This window comes from Nyctereutes procyonoides, unplaced genomic scaffold (genome assembly GCF_905146905.1).
Source record: "Nyctereutes procyonoides isolate TBG_1078 unplaced genomic scaffold, NYPRO_anot_genome, whole genome shotgun sequence".
Classification (NCBI taxonomy): Eukaryota; Metazoa; Chordata; class Mammalia; order Carnivora; family Canidae; genus Nyctereutes; species Nyctereutes procyonoides.
In genome coordinates, this window is record NW_026575146.1 from 7,176,428 (window position 1) to 7,196,779 (window position 20,352).

The window sequence follows — 20,352 nt, forward strand, 5'->3', positions numbered from 1 at the left end:
GAAGAGACAGTGTTTATGCCTCATCCTGGAGGATGAGCAGGTATTGAGTTAGTGAACATGAGGAGCATTTCTTCTCTCATGCCATAGTCCTCATGGGGACACATTTGATTGATCATGCTACCTGGCTTATCATCTCTACCATGGGTGAATCGATACATTAATTTCTTTTCTGACACAATCCCCATCCCACCCCCAACACACAGGTAGCAAGTGAAAAGTGTATGAGATGGCATTATGCAGTGCTTTTCAAGGTTGGTTAATGAAAAAAATCCTAATTACTGCCTGTTGTGGGCTGAATTGTGTCACACACACACACACAATAAAATTCATATATGGAAATCTTAGTCCCAGTAGCTTAGAAAGGGACTAGTTTTGGAGATAGGGATGTGAGGCTAGTAGTTATGTCAAAATGAGGTCAGTAGGGTGGGCCCAAATCCAATCTGACTGGTGTCCTTGTAAGAACATAAGATTAGGACATAGACATGGACAGAGGAAAGGCCATGTGAAGACAAAGCGAGTAGATGACCATCTGCAAGAGAAGGAGAGAGGCTACAGAAGGAAAACACCCTACCAACACCTTTATCTTGTGCTTCTAGGCTCCAAAACGGTGAGGGAGTAAATTTCTGTTGTTGAAGCTACCCACTCTGTCATATTGATTCACTGCCTTCACATACCCTCACTGACCCATGATGAATGAAGGTGTCCCTCATCAGATCTACGTCAATCGGGAGAAAATCCTGGTCGAAAGCACCATGGTTAGTAAATGGGGGAATCAGAGAAGAGAATGTCACAGTTCCTTGTCTTAGGAGCTCTTATGCCGAGAACAGACATCTCCTGTAGACTTGGCCTCTTGGCATGATGCAACACCCAGGATGCTGTGAGCCAGGCCTTCCTTTAGTCCAAGCTTTGCCAAAAGCTTTAACAAGAAGAGATTTCACAAATATGTATGGATAGTAGGACTCAAAACCCTTCAATTTGTATATAAGTTAAATTCAATGAGCTTTCATAGCATATGGTATCCAATATTTTCTCCCAGAGTGGGACAATAATTTGCTTATGGAGAGCCGATGGACAGACAATTCTAATCTTAGAAGCTTTCGAAAGTAGTGCTTCAAGGTAATGCTTGAGCAATTTTTTTAAAAGACATTACTCATTTATTCATGAGAGACACACAGAGAGAGGCAGAGGGAGAAGCAGGCTCCCTGTAGGGAGCCCTATGCAGAACTTGATCCCAGGGCCCTGGGATTATGACCTGAGCCAAAGGCAGATACTCAAACATTGAGCAACCCAGGTGCCCCTGCTTGAGCAAATTGAGCAACTGATTGAGATTTTTTTTCTTCTAAAATAGTCAAAGAGAGAATTGTGCTATTTTTACTAACCTAACTTGACTTAGAAGTTGATTACAAGCCACTTTCCCCAACCACTTATTTCTAGTAATAAAAAAATTAGCAGATGAGACAGGGTTGCTTATTAGCTAGAAATCCCATGTAATTACAGTGATAATATAATTTATCTTTCAAGTGAGGACATTTTTCAAAGTGAAAGAAGACACTTTTAAAAATTATGCCAGGATAAAGTCAGAACCCAGGGTTGTTCTAAGCAGACATACAGTCATTGTACTAGACAAATATTTTTGCCCTAGTTACAGCTGTCACTGAAGAATCTTCCAGGGCATTAGCTCATTGTTTCTTAAATCTTAAAAATCACAAGCATACTTTTTTTCTTCGGACAAAGCTATTTGGATAAGCTCAGGATATCATGTATTTCTGGTACTTCCCAAAGCTTTGCCATGTGAAGGACTGCAAGTTTGGGCACCCACATCTGAATGCTTCATGTGCCAGGCAATGCTGCTGACTAATGAAACAGCAAGTAGAGCAGAAATAGCAGTGGTCCAGGGGTCAGCTCTGCCACTACTAGCTGCTAGACAACAGATAGTTTTCTTAGCTATAAAGTGTGAAGATTGGACCATGTAATTTCTACAATCAGCCATGGCTGTGTTATTCCCATAGAGGAGCAGCTTAGGGACAACAGTGGGGTTGGGATGAGGCTGAGGGCCTCTTGTGAAGCTGCATTTACAGCACACTTTTTTTTTAAGAGAGAAGGAGGGGAGAGAGAGAATCCTAAGCAGGCTCCATGCCCAGCATGGAGCCCAACGGGGCTCAATCTCACAACCTTGAGATCATGACCTGAGCCAAAATCGAGTTAGATGCTCAGCCAACTGAGCCACCCAGGTGCCCCTACAGTAGTATGATTTTTATGAAGTGCTGGAAATAGGGCATCTGGGAGGCTCAGTCAGTTAAGTGTCTGCCTTCAGATCAGGTCGTGATCCGGGCATTCTGGGATAGAGCCTCACATCAGCCTCCTCCCTGCTTAGCGAGGAGACTGCTTCTCCCTCTCCCTCTGCCTCCTCCCCTCTGCTCATGCTCTGTCTCTCTCTCTCTCAAATAAAGAAATAAAATCTTTAAAATAAAATAAAATGCTGGGAGAGCCTGGGTGAGATCTGTCTTTGGTTTAGGTCATGATCCTGGGGTCCTGAGATCGAGTCCCACATCAGGCTCCTCACAGGGAGCCTCCTTCTCCCTCAGCCTGTGTCGCTTGCCCTGTCTCTGTGTCTCTCATGAATGAATGAATGAATGAATGAATGAATGAATGAAGTAAATCTTTAATAAAATTAAATGCTGGAAACAGCAATCGTCCATGTCAAAAAATGGGGAGGGGGGTGCTGATACAGGTGCTTGGTTGGGCTACAGCAACCTTCAGTCCTACATACACAATTCACCCCTAGAGTTCTGTCATCCTTCTATGGATCTAGGATTTGGTGAGAATAAGAATAGTGACAAAAAATAAAAGATGAACATTGTCTATAAGATTGGAATGAATCTGAAATGTTGAAATTCTTAGAGAAAGATAGAATGCATGGATAATTATCTAGAATTGAAAACCCGAAGAGGTCTAAATGATCACCGTAGTAGCTCTTTCTCATTAAGCAAAAGCTCCATTTGTAGTGACTTTTAGGCTATAACTCTGTAGTGTGGTCTTTGGTCAGAGATTCCTACTGCATAATATACAAAAGTTCATCTCAAAAGTTGGAAATTATGTTTTTACCCACCAGAATAGCAAAAAATTAAAGGTGCAATGGTAACTGGTGATACAGAGGCTAGCAGGAAACGGACACTTATATGTTGGTAGGAGTAGGAACTGGTTCAATCTTTTTTTTTTATACTGTGGTGCCCAGTGTGGGGCCTGAACTCACCACCCTGAGGTCAAGGCCTGAGCTGAGAACAAGACTTGGATGTTTAACAGACTGAGCCACCCAGGTGCCTCTCAACCATTTTTAAAATTAATTGATTAATTCATTAATTATTTTCAACCATCTTTTAAAAATAAACTTTTAAATTGAGGTATGGTTTCCTTACAATAAAATATATCCATATTAAATGTACATTTGAATGAGTTTTGAATAATGCACCCGTAAGTCACCTCCATAATCACATAGAGCATTTCTATCAGCCCCAAAATACTCTTTGTCCCATTCCAGTTAATTCTCTCAGTCCTTACCACCACCCCAGGCAACCATTGATCCATTTTCCATCATCATAGATTACACTTATCCTTCCTAGAAGTTCACATAAGTGCAATCATATGTATATATTCTTTTGTGCCATGCTTCTCCCACTGGGTATAAGGGTTTTAAGATTCATCTATGTCACTGCATGTATCTATCACCTTATTAATGTGTAACAGTCTATCGCATAGATAAGCCACAATTTGTTTATCCACTCACCTGCTGATAGACATTCGGGTTGTTTATAGCCTTTGCATATTATCAGCAAAGCTACTATGAACATTTGTGTACAAGTCTTTGTGTGGATGTATGTTTTCCTCATTTCTCTTGGTAAACACCTGTGAAGGTTAATGGCTGTGATTCTTACTTTTATGTATTTTTCATTTTTTAATTGTGTCAACCCAACTGACCACAGAGTGCCCAGATTAAATTTTATATTTGGATTGTCAGTGAGGGTATTTGTGAATGAGATTAACACTAGAATCAGTGGACTCAGTAAAGCAGACTGCCCTCCCCAGTGTGGATGGGCATCATCCAATTTGTTGAGGACCTAAATAGAATAAAAGGTGGAGAAAGGGAGAATCCATCTCTTTCTTCTGCCTCACTGTGTGAATGTGACATCTCATCTCATCTTCTCGGGCCCTCGGACTGCCATCTGCTCCCCTGGTTCTCAGGCCTTTGGACTCAGACTGAATTATACCACTAGCTATCCTGGGGCTCCAGCTTGTTGATAACAGATTGCAGGACTTCTCAGCCTCCAGACTTACTGTGATCCAACCTGAGTATTCTTTTTACATTCTCACCAGACTATTCTAATGATGTGTAGGAGGATCTCATTGTGCTTTTAATGTGCCTTTCACTGATGACTAATAATGCTGAAGACCTTTTCATATGTTTGTTAGTTTTGGGGAAACATCAGATCAGTGTATTCTTTATATATTTGCATATATTCTAGATAGAAAGTATTTTGGATGATATATATACATATTTCTCTCTGTATATATATGTATTATATATATATAATATATATATATATGTTTTCTCTCAGTCTGTGACTTGCATTTTCATTAACAAAGTCTTTTTGAGGAATGAAAATTAAACTTTTGATTAATTTAATTTTGGAGATGAGATTTAATTGAAGATATATATGTATATATACAGTGTGAGCTAGGGGTCACAGTTTCTCCTTTTTTTCCCTTAAGGATGTCTAGCTAACCTAAAACTATTTATCAAAAAGACTATTATCCCCACTGAATTACAGTGTTTGTGTTATTACTGAATTTTAAAAGTTCTTCATATACTCTAGAAGCAAATGCTTTGTTAGTTAAATATATTGAGAGTATTTTCTCCCTGTCACTTACCTTTTCATTTTCTTAACAATATCCTCTGAAAAGCAGAAATTTTTCATTTTGATGAAATCCAATTGATCATTGTTATTTTTAATATTATCTGTGCTTTTTGTGTCCTGGGAAATCTTTGTCTAACCCCTGGTCACAAAGATTCCCTCCTCTGTTGTTTTTTTTTTTTTTCCCTAGAATTATTGTATTTTTAGGTTTTACATTAGTGCCATTTTGAGTTGATGTTTGCATATGGTGTGATATAAGAATCAAAGTTTAATTTTTGGGTTGTTACATTTTTTTAATTAATAGGCTGAATTTTTAGAACAGTTGTAGGTTTATAGAAAAATTGAGCAGATCATAGAAAATTTCCATATATCCCATACCCAATTTCCCCTATTATTAACATCTTACATTAGTGTATTTGTTAAATTAATGAGTGAATACTGACACATTATTAGTTTATGTAGTATCTTTTTTTCTCTTCCAGCATCCCATCCATCCCATGACATTTAGTTGTCGTGTCTCCTTGGTTTCCTCTGGACTGTGACAGGTTCTCAGACCTTCCTGTTTTTGATGACTTTGGCCTCCAGTTGTTTATAGCCTTTGGCCCTGCTCACTGCTAGTCCTGAATGTCCTACTCCACTTCGTAATGGTTTGCTGCTAGATCTGCCCAACCTTTTGGTTTGTAAGTCTCACAGGACCTTGTTCAGGATAGGCAGCCCTGAACACATAGATACTTGATGTCACATGGTCAAAACCTCTGTCAGAGGCAAGTAGCATGCCAAGAGATGGTTTTCCAATGTTGTAGAATCCTGTCCTACAGTGGGTATGCTCTTTCTCCAAATCTCTGGGGTCTCCATTGATACTCTCTTATTGGGGCTTGCCTTCACTCTACAAAATGACTTTTCCTGCCACAGGTACTTCTGGTACCATGATGTCTGCTGGATCAACTGACCTGTGTCAGGGATTCTCGTACTTCTGTCTGGACTTACTCAGAACCTTTTCCTGCTCTGGGCCTGATTCATACCTTGTAGCCTTTCGTGGTACTTAGTGAATGGATCAGATAGCATTCTCAAGTGTGAAATACACTGGTTGTGGAGGCAGAAGCGGCCTGCCAAGAATTGTGCTACCTTCTTAGTGTTGATAAGTAACAGATGCAATGATCTGTCCTTTAATTTTATGGGACTTTCTGGCATCCCCATAAACACTTCGCTGACATGACAGACCCCTGAATCTTCAGAGAGCCTCCCTCCCACTTTCATGGAGCATACCAAAGCCTCCAATCCGCTAGGCACTTCTTGCCCATCTGGTTACTATAATGTCATTGGTGTAATAAACGAGGGTGATATTCTCTGGAATGTCCTATGGTTCAGGTCCCCGTGGATATATCATGACAGATGGCGGGAGAATTAGCATAGCTCTGGGGTGACCCTGTAGCCCTATGAATAAGAGCTGTTTTCTGATCCTGGAAAAGATAGGAAGAGAAACCATTCACCAAAGCCATGGCTGCCTTCCATGAACTGGAGGCTGTGTTGATCTGCTCTAGCAAAGACTTCACATCTGGCACTGCAGCTGCATTTGGGGCAGGAAGAGAGGGATAGTGGCAGAAGTTGGGACTGATTTGCAGGAGTCTGAAGGGCAAATGGCCAGGTAAGACCTCAGCCTGAACACCGAGAGGAGCCCTTACAGGTTTGTAGGCCACGTAGTCTATGCCCTCACTAGTTTCCAACAGAAAAATGTTTTCTAACATGGAATAGCTTCTAAATGTTCTGTCTCAAGGTGGAATGGGCGCTATGTGCTGAGATGACTGCCCAGCTCCCGCCTTCAGGCCTGAGATACACACTGGCCAGCCGCAGTGCTGGCCGAGGCCTCCCAGACCCGCTCAGCAGCCATCATCCCGGGGTCCATGTGCACTTGCAATCTCCCATTGCCTTCCTGCTCGCTCTTCTTTCTTGGGAACATTTCCTCCACTTCCTACACCTTCAGACATTCTCTTCACTCTACAAGACTTTCTTAGGTGTCTCCTCTCACCCCAGATAGGATTAACTGCTTCCATTTCCAGAGCATTTTGTTCATACTGTAAGTTTGGGAGTACTTAGAACCTGGTACCACACTATGGCTCTTCACTTCCTCAGCCCCTCTGCGGGCACCCTGGACACAGTCTAGGCCATGACTCTTTTGTCTTCATGTCACCAGAGGTTTGCTTGCAGCCTGACACACATAGGCATTCCAGGAATGGTTATTGAATTAAATTTGTTATTTAACTGAATCTGATTCTGATGTTAAGAAAGGTAAAAAAAAAAAAAAAAAAAAAAAAAAAAACCCAGGCTGAGATGCACACATTTATCCTTTCATAAAATGTGTATTTGTTGTCACATAGCAAAAAGAAGGGCTCAAAGGTTTCTTGTGCAGATACCACTTTGCATTCTGATTTTGCAAAGTAATACATACTGTCATAAACCAAAACTCTTTCTTTTCTCTCCATCTAAATTGGAACTGTTTAACTGTTTAATGCACATGACTCTAATACCTTCAAAAACAATTTAATTTCGTGTGTGCCTGTGTAGATGTGAGCTCATGCTGTATTTGGAAACTCCCATTCTTTGATTCATTGATCTTTTATCTTCAAGCATTAACTTCATAATAATTAAGGAAACAGGATAGTGCTAAAAGCAAAGATACTTTTGTGTATAGCTTACAGATTAGAACCTGGTTTTTAGTTTAACACAAACCCTAATTCTTTTTAAATTTTGACTGGGGCATAAACTATTTACTACCATGAAGACTGAGTTTGACACATGTTTACACTTTTCAGGTGCAAATATTCAGTGGCAGGATTTCCAGACTACAGCTTCTAGCACTTGACAATTTGTTTTAAATGTAAACTACAGGTTGACATACATACATAATTTGCCTGTTTCTGCATTATGGACCAAGTATGTGCATTTTAGACAACAAACAAAACATTTAAGCAAGCCAGAAAATTGCTCATGATATTGGTTAGACTCAACTCGCCACTAATTTTGAGGTCCTAAATCTCAGTGGCTTAAACATGATAAAAGGATATAGAATGCATATTTCTCTCATGAAAAATCTGAGTGTAGGCAGTTCACACAGCTTTTGTGATGGCTCTAGGATCATCTGGGCCATGGGTGCCTCCAATTTTCTGTTCCAACTTGAAGATCTGGTCCTCATTCTTACAGTCAAGATGGAGCATGGGACATCATACTTATATCACACTGGTGAATGGGTAACAGTAACAAGAAGTGGCCCCTGTCTCCTAGAACTTGTGGATGTCACTTTCTCTCATAACCCATTGGCCAGCACTTAGTTCTGTGGCTACAAACAGCTGGCAAATGAGACTGGGAAGTGTGGTCTATATTTAGCATGGCCATGTGCCCAGCTAAGTATTGATCTTATTACTGAAGAAAACAGGGAAGATATAAATTGGGGCCCACTGATATCTTTGCCACATGCACACATACCAAAGGGAAAACACAATGCCAGAAAACATTTTGCAAAGTAGTTCGTTGGAGGATTCCAGCTTTTGGGAAGCCGTTTTGTTTGTCTTCATTTCTTCCACTTGCCCAAACATAAGTCTCCCACTTCCATTTCCTGTTTTCGTGTGTGAGGCCATGTGTTCATCAGAGGCTCTATGGCCTGGCAGGCTCACTCCACAGAGGGCTTTGGAGATGACTTTTGTTATTCCGGAATGCATCTAATTTGTCCTACATGAGCTCAACTCTGAGCATCTGATTCATTTGGCAACAATAATTTATTTATAAATAATCATGAACCTTTTCATAAGTGTCTTGTTTTGCATTTGGTCGGCTAAAACTAAAACACTGGTTTTCCCAGAGTTTAGAAAAATGACACTAGCAATTTGAGAAGCAGAACTAGGGACATAGGTGGGAGTAGGAAATTGAAGTTAAAAACTACTCAAGTAGTTCTCTTGGAGCTGCTTCAACCCCCAGGGGAGTGGGTTTTCCATCTCTTTCTCTGGGATTTTCATCACTTTCATAAACTACATCAAGGCCACAAGTTTTGGGGGTTTTGCTTTTTTGTTTTTTGTTTTTTTTAAGATTTTATTTATTTGTTCATGAGATATACAGAGAGAGAGGCAGAGACATAGGCACAGGGAGAAGCAGGCTCCATGCAGGAAGCTCAATACGGTATGCCATCCCAGGACTCCGGGATCATGTACTGAGCCAAAGGCAGATGCTCAATCACTGAGCCACCCAGGCATCCCATGTTTTTTGGTTTTTGTTTTTTAAGGGCAAGAGACAAACTTCTATAAGCTTAACATTATACTTGGTGCTGTGGGAAATACAACAGATAATTTATTTTCTAGACTTTAGGAAGTGACCTACAACCATGAGAAGGAAAAGAGTATGAATTTAGTTGGGATAAAATAAGCTTAGTTGCTGTAACAAAGTGTGAAATCTCATGGGCTTAACATAATAAACATTCATTTCTTACTCACCTTTCAGTCTGGGGCAGGTCTGCCACTCTCCATGTCACAGGACTACCATCTGGAGCTCACATTCTTTACACTTGACATAGAAGAAGGGAGAAATGGAGGACCACATAGGATGTTTTTAAGGGCCAGGTCTAGAAGCTTCTTTTGCACAGGCCAGAGTTCAGTCATGTGGCTGGAACCATGGTGCAAGTTCAACGGAGTCTGGAAGCCTACTGTCCCTGTGTGCCCGAGGACAGGCCATATCTGCGTGGTCATGTCTCTGCCACACCTGGGGTTAAATTCCAGCTCTTGTGCTTTTTATCTTCATGATCATGGGAAGTTTATGCAGCTTTTCATCCTCAGTTGTCTCACATACAAAATATACACGATATCAACTGTCTGGGTGAAATTAAGTGCTTGACATCTAGGTCTTCATGAAATCCTGATTTTCTTCTTTTTCTTTTGAGGTATCTGCAGTCTTGGAACAGTATTTAACACATGTGTCCAGAGCCAGCAGCATCTCCGACCTCATCCTGAAGACTACCTGCTTCCAAGCACCTGAGAGAGATGATTAAAATGAAGATTTCTCCCCCTCACACCTAGACAACAACATCAAAAATAGGAATCTCGGGGGTAGGTATGATAACCTTCACCTTTATATTCTCTTCTCAGATTATTATTTTACTTAAAAAATTCTGATAAAATATACACAGCATAAAATTTACTGTCTTAGCCATTTTTAAGTAAACAATTCAGTTGTATGTTCATCCATGTTATGGTACAACCAATCTCCAGAACGCTTTTTGCTTGCAAATCTAAAATACCATATCTGTTAAACCCCCCTTCTTCCTCCCCTGGTCCCTGGCAACCACACTTCTATTACCTGTCTATGAATCTGACTACTCTAGACACCTCATCTAAGTGAAATCAATACAGTATTTGTCTTTTTTGTGACTAGCTTATGTCACTTAGCAGAATGCCCTTAATTTTCATCCTTGCTGTAGCATGTGTAGGAATTCCCTTCTTTTTTAAAGGCTGAATGATATTACAGTGTGTGGATGCATGTGTGTGTGTGTGTGTGTGTGTATACACAGCACATTTGCTTAGCCATTCATTCATCTCTGTATACTTGGATAGTTTTCACCTTTGGCTATTGTGAATGGTGCTGCTACAAACTGGGATATACAGACATCTCTTCAAGATTCTGCTTTCAAATTTTTTGGATAAATACTCAGAATTGGAATTGCTGGATCATGTGGTAATTTTATTTTTAACTTTATTTATTTATTTTTTAGAAAGACAGCATGTGTGTCAGTAGGACGGGAGGGGCAGAGGGAGAGGGAGAGGGATAGAGAAAATCTCAAGCAGACTCCACACCTGATGTGGACCCAGTGTTGGGCTCTATCTTATGACCCTGAGATCATGACCTGAGCCAAAATCAAGAGACAGAGGTTTAACTGATCAGCCATCCAGGCTCCCTTCTTTTTAATTTTTTAAGAAACCAGATGATTCTTCTGCCCATCAATGTTGGAAAAGCACGGGACTAGAAGAAAATACATAATCAAGTGCCAGACTTGTACAATACAGCAATAAATCCTATGGAATTTAGAAATGAAGAGGAGACAATGGAAAGAATGAGCATGGGAGGGAAATGCTGCAGAGAAAAGGTGTGGATTGAGAGCAGCCTCAACACTTAGGGTTGAATAAAATGAAGTGCAAGGAGAAGGAAGCCTAGGTGGGATACCACAGAAGGAAGTCAAGGAGGACGCTAAGAGGGAGCAAATAGCAGGAGAGAAAAATCATGCTGGAGGGTCATGGGAGATGAGGCTGTCAGGAGAGGTGAGTTAGAGGTTAGTTAGATGATTTTGAGCCTTGAAATTCATGCCGATGGGTTCAGATTTAATGCCCAGACTAGGCAACTCCTGATGGCTTTTTAAGAGATATTTTATTTATTGATTCATGAGAGACAGAGAGGAGGCAGAGACACAGGCAGAAGGAGAAGCAGGCTCCTCACAGGGAGCTGGATGTGGGACTCGATCCCAGCACCAGGATCACGCCTTGAGGCGAAGGCAGATGCTCAACCACTGAGCCACCCAGGTGCCCCACCTGATGGCTCTTGAAGAGAAGTGGCATATGATAATTGTCAGGTCATCATCCAGGAAAATTAAAGTCATCAATAAAAAAGCATTAAAGCGCATGTTTCTATAAATTCCAGTACAGTGGAATCAAATTATGTAAATCATTACTGTAATATTATAAATTTAAGTATATCATTATATGGTCCCGCTCTGCCCACCAGTAGCTTCTAACAGAAAACAGGTATAAAGAACAACTAAAGATATAATGGACATCTTCCACTATACCTGGCAAAATGCAGGGGGAAAAATCTTTCTGTCTGAATGGGATAAATAATATGAAAATCTGGGCAAGGAAAGTGATGTGTCTTTGGGGTTTTATGCAAAAGCTAGCCAGAATTGTGACATTTGAAAGGTTTGTGTATTATAGGTCTACCACCTACTGGTAGAGTGACAGTGAACAACCAAACCACTTTATGTGGTAGTTTCCTCATCTATGAAGTGGTGACAAGCATAGAATCTGACTCACAGAGTTTTGGGGATGATTTAATGAGTTAATGTATGTAAAACCCTTAGTATAGAGTCTGGTGCTGAAAAACAAAAAGTGCTATATTAACATTATTATCTGTATTCTCTGAAGAAATAAATGAAGACTAATAAAATAATTTCCTGTTCTAACAAGAAATCATCAAGCATCAGAAATTTTAAAACTCATACTTTCCCTCACCTGATTTAGGACTTGAAGATATTCTCTGCATGAGTTTTCTTATTTAGAGCAAAGCAAATTTAAGGCATTGTTTACAAAATACCTAAACTTTAATAGTGCTTAATAGGAACTCAAAGGCTTATTTTTTTCCTGATCAGTCCAATTTTCCATTGTTTTATCCCGTTTTTTTCCTGCAGTCTCTATGCCATCCTTCTTAAAATGTAAGATTCTACGCAAAAGGACCTGACCGGGAGTGGGAATAAAAGGGTTGGTTGGGCTAAATAAGTCTTGGGGGGCAGAAACCAACTCTGTTATGTTGGGAGCTGAATCTGTGCCTGGCTTGCACCTGCCCTGTGGGAGGAGACCAATCAAAGCAACAATGGCTTGTGGTGTCCCAGACCATCCTTCATCACAACCCATCAGTTGTTGCTATTACTAATTCAAAGGAGCAGATAATGATTCGATGAAAGACAGCAGATCATTGCATATGGCAGCTTTGACAGTGATGACCTCAGAAAAGTTTTTACTTCTGAAAAGTCTGAATTGGAAGAGTGGTATTGTACCACTAGTAACTACACGGTTTAATAATATATGAGCCAAAGAAGCCCCGGAAAAACAATGTGGGGACAAAAAGAAAGGGAGCAAGGTGGGAAAGAAAAAAGAAAACAAAAACACAACAGGAAAACAATAAACTAGGTTTTGCCTCTTGAATACACTTCTAGGCACATGCACATTTTAGAATAGCACCAATTTCATCAGGAAGAAATATTTGCTGACTGAGTACTGGTCAGAGATGTTTCTCAGAAATAATCATTATTAGGAAACATTTTGAGAGTTTATAATCAGAGACTGGAAGAGGTAGTCTGTTGACGTGACCAGGATTCTCAGAACCATACACTCAGTGTATTAAGTCACTGACCCATTTTCATCCCCTGCTGAGCTCCTGAGGGTCACTGGGGCATGAGACCACAGCAAAGCAGGACTCTCTGAATTGGGTTCATTTGTGAGTGTTTATGAAAGAGAGCCCTGGAGGGCCACCCAATGGTCTGCAGGGCCAATTACTCCATCCAGGCTGTGACTGTTGAGGCTCCCATTTGGGTCAATGATAGAAAACCCTAAGAGCTCTAGATTCCTTTATGAACCAAATCAAACCTCTGAAGAGGTAGTGAGAATAACTACCAGCAAACCTGTGAACTCTCTCTCTAAAGATCCCAGATAAGGAGCCGAGGACTTGACTGGGCCACCAGTCACCCAGGCACCTGTAAGCCACATATTGGGACTATCTCTCACGTGGAGTTGCAAGAAACCAAACATCTTTCCTGCCCCTGAAGAGAACCCTGGGCATCATAAAAGAGCAATTTTATTTTATTTTTTCTTTGCACTCCCAGTCAGGACTATCTTTGTATTACAAAACAGAATTATGTGAATTTGGGAGGAATGATGGTCAGTTTTATGTGTCAGCTTGGGTAGGCTGTAGTATGTAAGTATTCAACCAATTACTAAGCTAGGAGGTTTTGTGAAAATACAGTTGACCCTTGAACAATGCAAGGGTTAGGGGCACTGACCCCAATATGGTGGAAAATCCAGTTATGATTTTGACTCCCCCAAAACTTAACTATTAATAGCCTCACTGATAAAGTGGATTAGCACATATTTTGTTTGTTATATGTATTATACATGTATTCATACAATAAAGTAAGCTAGAGAAAAAATGTTATTGAGAAGATACATTTACAGTACTGCACTGTATTTATCAACACAGTAGTTAAGTTTATATCATGTTTACATGATGAATTGTCAGTACCTATACCAATATTGTCTTATGTGACACAAATCACTGTAGACATTATATGTTATTAACACTACACATTCAAAATAAAAAGATTACATGAAAGAAGAAATACATACTTACTGACACTTATAATGATTCATGCCTTGATAATGAAGAAGGAGCAATATGATTGTTTTATGGTAGCCTAGTGTAATCAATACAATTGCTTCAAGGTAGCCCAGCCTACACACTAATAAATGAATCATTATAAAATTTTGATGGCAAACAGTATTATACTCAGAGTCATAATAGAGTATTAGAAACATAATTCTTTTTTAAACAACCACTTACTTGTGATGATAAGCTGATGTGCAATTTCTCCAATTACAAAAGAGAAGCATACTGTACTATAATGTAATTCTTTGAAAGCAAAGTTATAAAACAGTAAAAAAATGAATACATTGTTAATTTTATATTAAATATCATTCACTTTATGCCTATGTAAGGATAGGCTCTCCACTTCTATATAAGCCAAGCACACCATATCCTGCAAGATGAATATTTAGGGAATGATGATAAGACCCCAAACATCTCATATGTTTTTATGGCTGAGTAATATGTCATTGTGTGTGCATACCACATTTGCTTTATCCATTCACTTAGTGATGGACATGGGTTACTTCCATATCTTGGCTATTGTAAATATGGCTGCAATAGACATTCAGGGGTGCATATATCTTTTTGAATGAGACCTTGCCATTTGCCACAGCATGGATAGACCTAGAGGGTATTATGCTCGGTGAAATAAATCACACCAAAACAGAAAAATACTGTATGATTTCACTTACATGTAGAATCTAAAAAACAAAAACACAAAAACAAAAAACAAAAACAAAAACCAAATGAATGAGCAAACAAAAAGCAGAAACAGATCTATAAATACAGAGAACAAAGCTGATGATTGCCAGAGGAGAGGGGGACTGGGGAGTGGACAAAAGGGGTGAAGGGGCATGGGAGATACAGGTTTCCAGTTATGGAATGAATAAGCCACAGTGATGAAAAGTACAGCATAGGGAATATAGTCAATGGAATTATAATAGCATTGTATGGTGACAGGTAGTAGCTATACTTCTGGTGACCGTAGCGTAACCTGTAGAGTTGTCAAAAAACTACGTTGTACTCTTGAAACTAGTGTAACATAGTCTGTCAACTATACTTCAGTTAAAAAGAATTTTTTAAGCCTTATGAAATTCTTGCCATAGTTACCAGATTTTCACATGAAGACAGGTATACAACAGATAAGTTTACTGACTGCACGGCATAATGATTATTTACTATTCATTCAGTGGAAGTGGATCATCATAAAGACATCCTTGTCTTCGTCATAGTGAGTAGGCTGAGGAGGAGGAAGAGGAATTAAGTTTGCTGTCCTGCGGGTGGCAGAGGCAGAAGAGGTGAAGGAGGTAACAGGGAAAGAGAGCAGGCAAGGCAGGCACCGTGAGTGCAACTTTATGGAAATATATCATAATTTCTGCTTGATTTTTTTTCTTGTTTGTTTCTCTAAAAATGTTTCTATGCAGTGCCAATGCTTCATTTACCACTTGCTTTAGTTTCAGGGCCCATATCATAGAAAGATCCATGTTGTAAAAGTAGTCAAAGCAATCTTGAATAATTGGAACCCATCTGCCAGGATGTCTAATGTCAATTTGTTTTCTGGCACCGCTTTTTCCGTGTCTTCTACCTCATGGTCTGGCACTGGTTTGGAAGCACTCGTACCCATCAAGTCATCTTCTGTTAATTCCTCTGGTGTTGTGTCTATTAGCTCTTAAATTTCTCTAAGATCTTTATCTTAAAACCCTTTATTCCCCTCCACCATCTTCTCGCCATATCCACAATCTCTTTCATGATTTCCTTAATTGGCTCCTTCATAAATCCTGTGAAGTCATACACAACATCTGGACATGGTTTTCTCTAGCAGGAATTTATTGTTTTGAGTTTGGTGGTTTTCATGACTTTTTCTGTAACAGTGATGGCATCTTCATTGGTGTAATCCTTCCAGATTTTCATAATGTTTCTCTCTCTGTCATGGGTTTTCTTCCACAGTGTTGACAATTCTTTCCAGAGAATATCGTGTATAATAAGCTTTAAAGATCCTTATGAGCCCCTGATCCAGAGGCTGAATTAGAGACATTGTGCTGGCAAGCAAGTAGACCGCTTTGACATTTTGGTGTCGAACTCACGGGATTCTGAGTGGCCAGGGATACTGTTCAATACCAAAAGAACTTTAAAAGTCAGTCTTTTACTGGCAAGGTACTTCCTGACTTCAGGGACAAAGCGTTGATGGAATCGATCCAGAAAAAAAATGTTTTCATTGTCCAGGCCTTCTTGTCACACAACCAAAGATTGGCAGCTGGTGTTTATCTTTTCCCTTCAAGGCGCAGGGTTAGCTCCAGAGATAAAGGCAGTCCTGATCTTAAACCCAACTGCATTTACACAAAACAATAGTTAGCCTAGCCCCTCCTATCTCAAATTCTAGTGATTGCTTCTCTTCCTTATAAATGTTTTTTGTATCACTCCCCCCCCCCCCCAGAATAGGGCACTTTCATCTGCATTAAAAACCTGCTCAGAGGGATATTCTTTCTCCTCCACGATTTTCTTAATGGCATCTGGAAACTCCTCTGCTGCCTCTTGGCTGCTTCTCCTGTTATCTTGACATTTTTAAAGCCAAACCTCTTTCTAAAATTAGCAAACCATCCTGGCATTTAATTCTCCGATATTCATTCTTTCACCTTCCTTTTGCTTTAAGTTGTCATATACTATAATGACTTTGCTTTTTCTCAAATCATATTAGAGTCTATGGGTATGCCTCTTACAGCAATCCTTCACCTACATAAATGCTGCATTTTCAATATGAGATAAAAAGGTATTTCACAAAAAGTACAAGGTTTTCCTGTCTGCTGGTGGGCTTATGAATTCCCTTTTCTTTTCTTCGCAGTGCTCCATATGCTGGATTTACTTATCTTGAAATGATGAGCAACCAAATCTGCAGCCGTGATCTACGGCACATCTCAAGCAATTCAACTTTTTCTTGTAATGTCATGACTTTTCTTTGCTTCTTGGGAGCATTCCCAGCATCATAAGTGGCATTTGGTACAGATCCCATGGTGTCAATCAAAGTTTGCCATATTGTACTAAACACGATGGAAAAATACACGAGAACTGTGATGGAACACTATTTACTAGGATAGACATTTTACTGGAGAGACGAATTGCTCATATGGAGATGATTCATGTCACAATGCGTTTTAAGTGGATACTTGGAACACACGAGCTCCCTGCAACAGCAACAAGAGGTGGCTATGAAGTTATTACAGGAGTACCACATGTACGATAGGTGATTTTATGCAGTCAGGTTTTAATTCTGAATCTTTATGTTTGTTCACGTTTCTCTTAACAGGAAATGGCACCATGTACTGTCTGTAAGTGTGTGCATAAGTTTTTATGGAAATTTCAACTTCTTAGAATAGATTTGTGTATATTTTATGGTAGTAAGTGATAAAATAGACTAGTATCTACATTTATTTTATATGTTTCTGACATATCTAACTTTTCCTTAAGATTTTTGGTATTTTTAACTGATGCAGTTCGTCTCTGAGCTTTAAAATTGTTGTAAATCTCAAAAAAAAAATTCCTAAAACATTTATCGAAAAAAATCCACATATAAGTGGACTTGTGCAGTTCAAACCCATGTTGTTCAAGGGTTAACTGTATCTTGTAGATGTATTTAACACCTGCAATCTGTTGATTTTAAAGTAGAGGAGGTTATCCTTTGTAGTATTGTGGGCCTTATCCAATTGGTTGAAGGCCTTCAGAGCTAAACTGAGATTTCCCTGAGGAAAAAGAAATTCCGTTTGTGGACTACATTATCAGTTTCTGCCTTGGTAAACCAAATCCTTGCAGTCTATATCTATTCATCTGTCCATCCACCCACCAATCCATCTATCCATCCCCTACTGGTTCTGTTTCTCTGGTAGAACTCTGGCTCATACAAAAGAGAATCATTTAAGAAATTTTAAACTCCAAAAGGAAAAGTTATTTTGAATAACAAAAACAGCAAAAGCCAATGGCCTCATTGCTTTTAACCGTTGAGTCCAAGACCAAGACCAAAAAACTCCAAAAGCAAAACCATGTGCTCCTTACATGGTTCACAGTGAGTTCCACTCTGGCCATCCCGATTATACACCTGCTATGCCACAGATTGTGTAACCCTGAGCAAATTTCTAAAACACATGAAGACTTAATTCCCTTAGGTACAGATTTTTTAAAAATTACAATGCCTATAAGATGAAATGATCTATTTAAAAGATGTAGTAAAGAGAGTAATACTTCATGGGTATGATAAATGTAAGTTCCTTTTTCTTCCCTCCTTTGAATTATTTCTCCCAAAGAAAGAGTTTCAACTGTTTTACTCCTTTCAAATGACCTTATATAAAAATGGGGCCACTAGGGGCCCCTGGGTGGCTCAGTGGTTAAGTGTCTGCCTTTGGTTCAGGTTGTGATTCTGGGATCCTGGGATCAAGTCCCACTCCTGCTTCTCCCTCTACCTATGTCTCTGCCTCTCTCTCTCTCTCTCTCTCTCTCTCTCTCTCTCTCTGTGTGTGTGTGTGTGTGTGTCTCTCATGAATAAATGAAAAAATCTTTTTTAAAAATTATGGAGCCATTAAAATAGGCACTTTGGATGTCCTTGGTACTTTTTTGGTTCACTTTATTTTTTTGTTTTGAAGTCTTCCTTTGGTATACAATATTTGAGATTAATAGGTCAGGGAAATTCAAATATGGACCCACACTTATGCATTTCTTTCATTGTTAATACTAAAATCATGCCCTCAGCTGCCCAAAGATATACATATGGAGCACCAAAGTCCCACTAAAGTACACAAATGTTTGTTCACTTATCCCACCGTGCTGCCCTGAACACATTTCCATTAGAAAACATCATTCTTTTTAAATATATAGTTTCAACATAACAACACAAAGGAAGCAGAAATATTTTTAAACATCAGGTTTGCCAATCTCTCCCTAATCCCACCATGTCCTGCTATTAAGACCCAGACATGCTTTCAATCCCATCCTACAAATTCAATATGGTTTACCCATACACACTTTCTGCTCCAGTTGGTCCCAACCCCTACTTCAGGAACCAAACTTGGTCCTACCTCCCTCTACATCTCAGGTAGAGAGCCAGTGGCATGAGGTCCATATATGGCCCCGAGAGCTGTTTCATGTGGCCTTTGCATCAAGCTCAGACAGGAACTGAAGGTAGCAAGCTTGGACATAATGGCAGCAGCCTGGCCTGCCTCTTACCCGGCCCATCACTGCACATCCCATAGGCTCTTAAGTTTGCCTTCTTCACTTTCTACCTGTTTTCAGAATGTTCCATTTGCTCGGTCTGCTCTCCTTCCTCCTATGCTAAGTGTCCTTCAAAATCCTGTTGTGCTGCCCTGCTTTCCCTGGCTGATCCTCTGTGTCTTAGGTGCCATTCCAGCCTGTCTTTGATGGGAATGATCTTTATGGCTTGGTCCTAGATTTGCTTCCCATTTATTCTTGCCTTAGATCATCCTTGGCTTTTAGCAATTCTGGTTTCCTCTCAGGGACAACCCATCCTTACAAATTTTGACATAAATAGCCATGCAAATGTAAAAAAGATTCTTAAATTCTTTGAACTCACAAGAGGAGTACAAATAGATATGACTACAAACATAAGATCACTATTTTTTTTTTTTTAACAGCGACCATGGGTTGTACGGGGCCATTTACTCATCTAGCCAGGCTCCTGGGTGAGCCACTCTGTGAACCTGAGCTCGTAGCTGAAGAATTGAAGTTTGAATCAGGTTGTGAAACTAGAAACAATCAAACCAGAAGAGCTCTTTCTGTCTATCCAGTGACTCAACCCAAATCAAAAGACACGTTCGGATGCCCCTGCTCAGCTCAGTCATAGCCTCAAATGACACTTTCTTTTGTTCGATGTCAGGAATTTGCTCCAGTTCCGCAACGGTTGCTCACCTCGCTGACAGAATGCAGAATGATTTCTGTTTCCCTGTTGTTTCCCGATGTATGATCGCTGACTTAAAATCCCTTTTGTCAACAAGTCTGGAAGGAACCCGACTTCACGTGAGCGCTTTTTCCGGTCCTGTTGCGGTTGTTTGTCACCTCAAAGGCCACAGCAGGATGTTTCTCTCCTCAGTTCCTCAGGGCTTCTCATCCCTCAGCTGTCCTTGAAGAACTAAACAGGAATGAGGTAATGCTCTAGAGGTCTCCTAATCTACATTCAAGGAGAATGAAATGCCTCCCCGTGCCTGACCACGACGCCTTGTCTTAGTAAATGGAGAACTGTGTATATGTGTGTAGAGATGCGTGTATATTTATGTTTGTAATC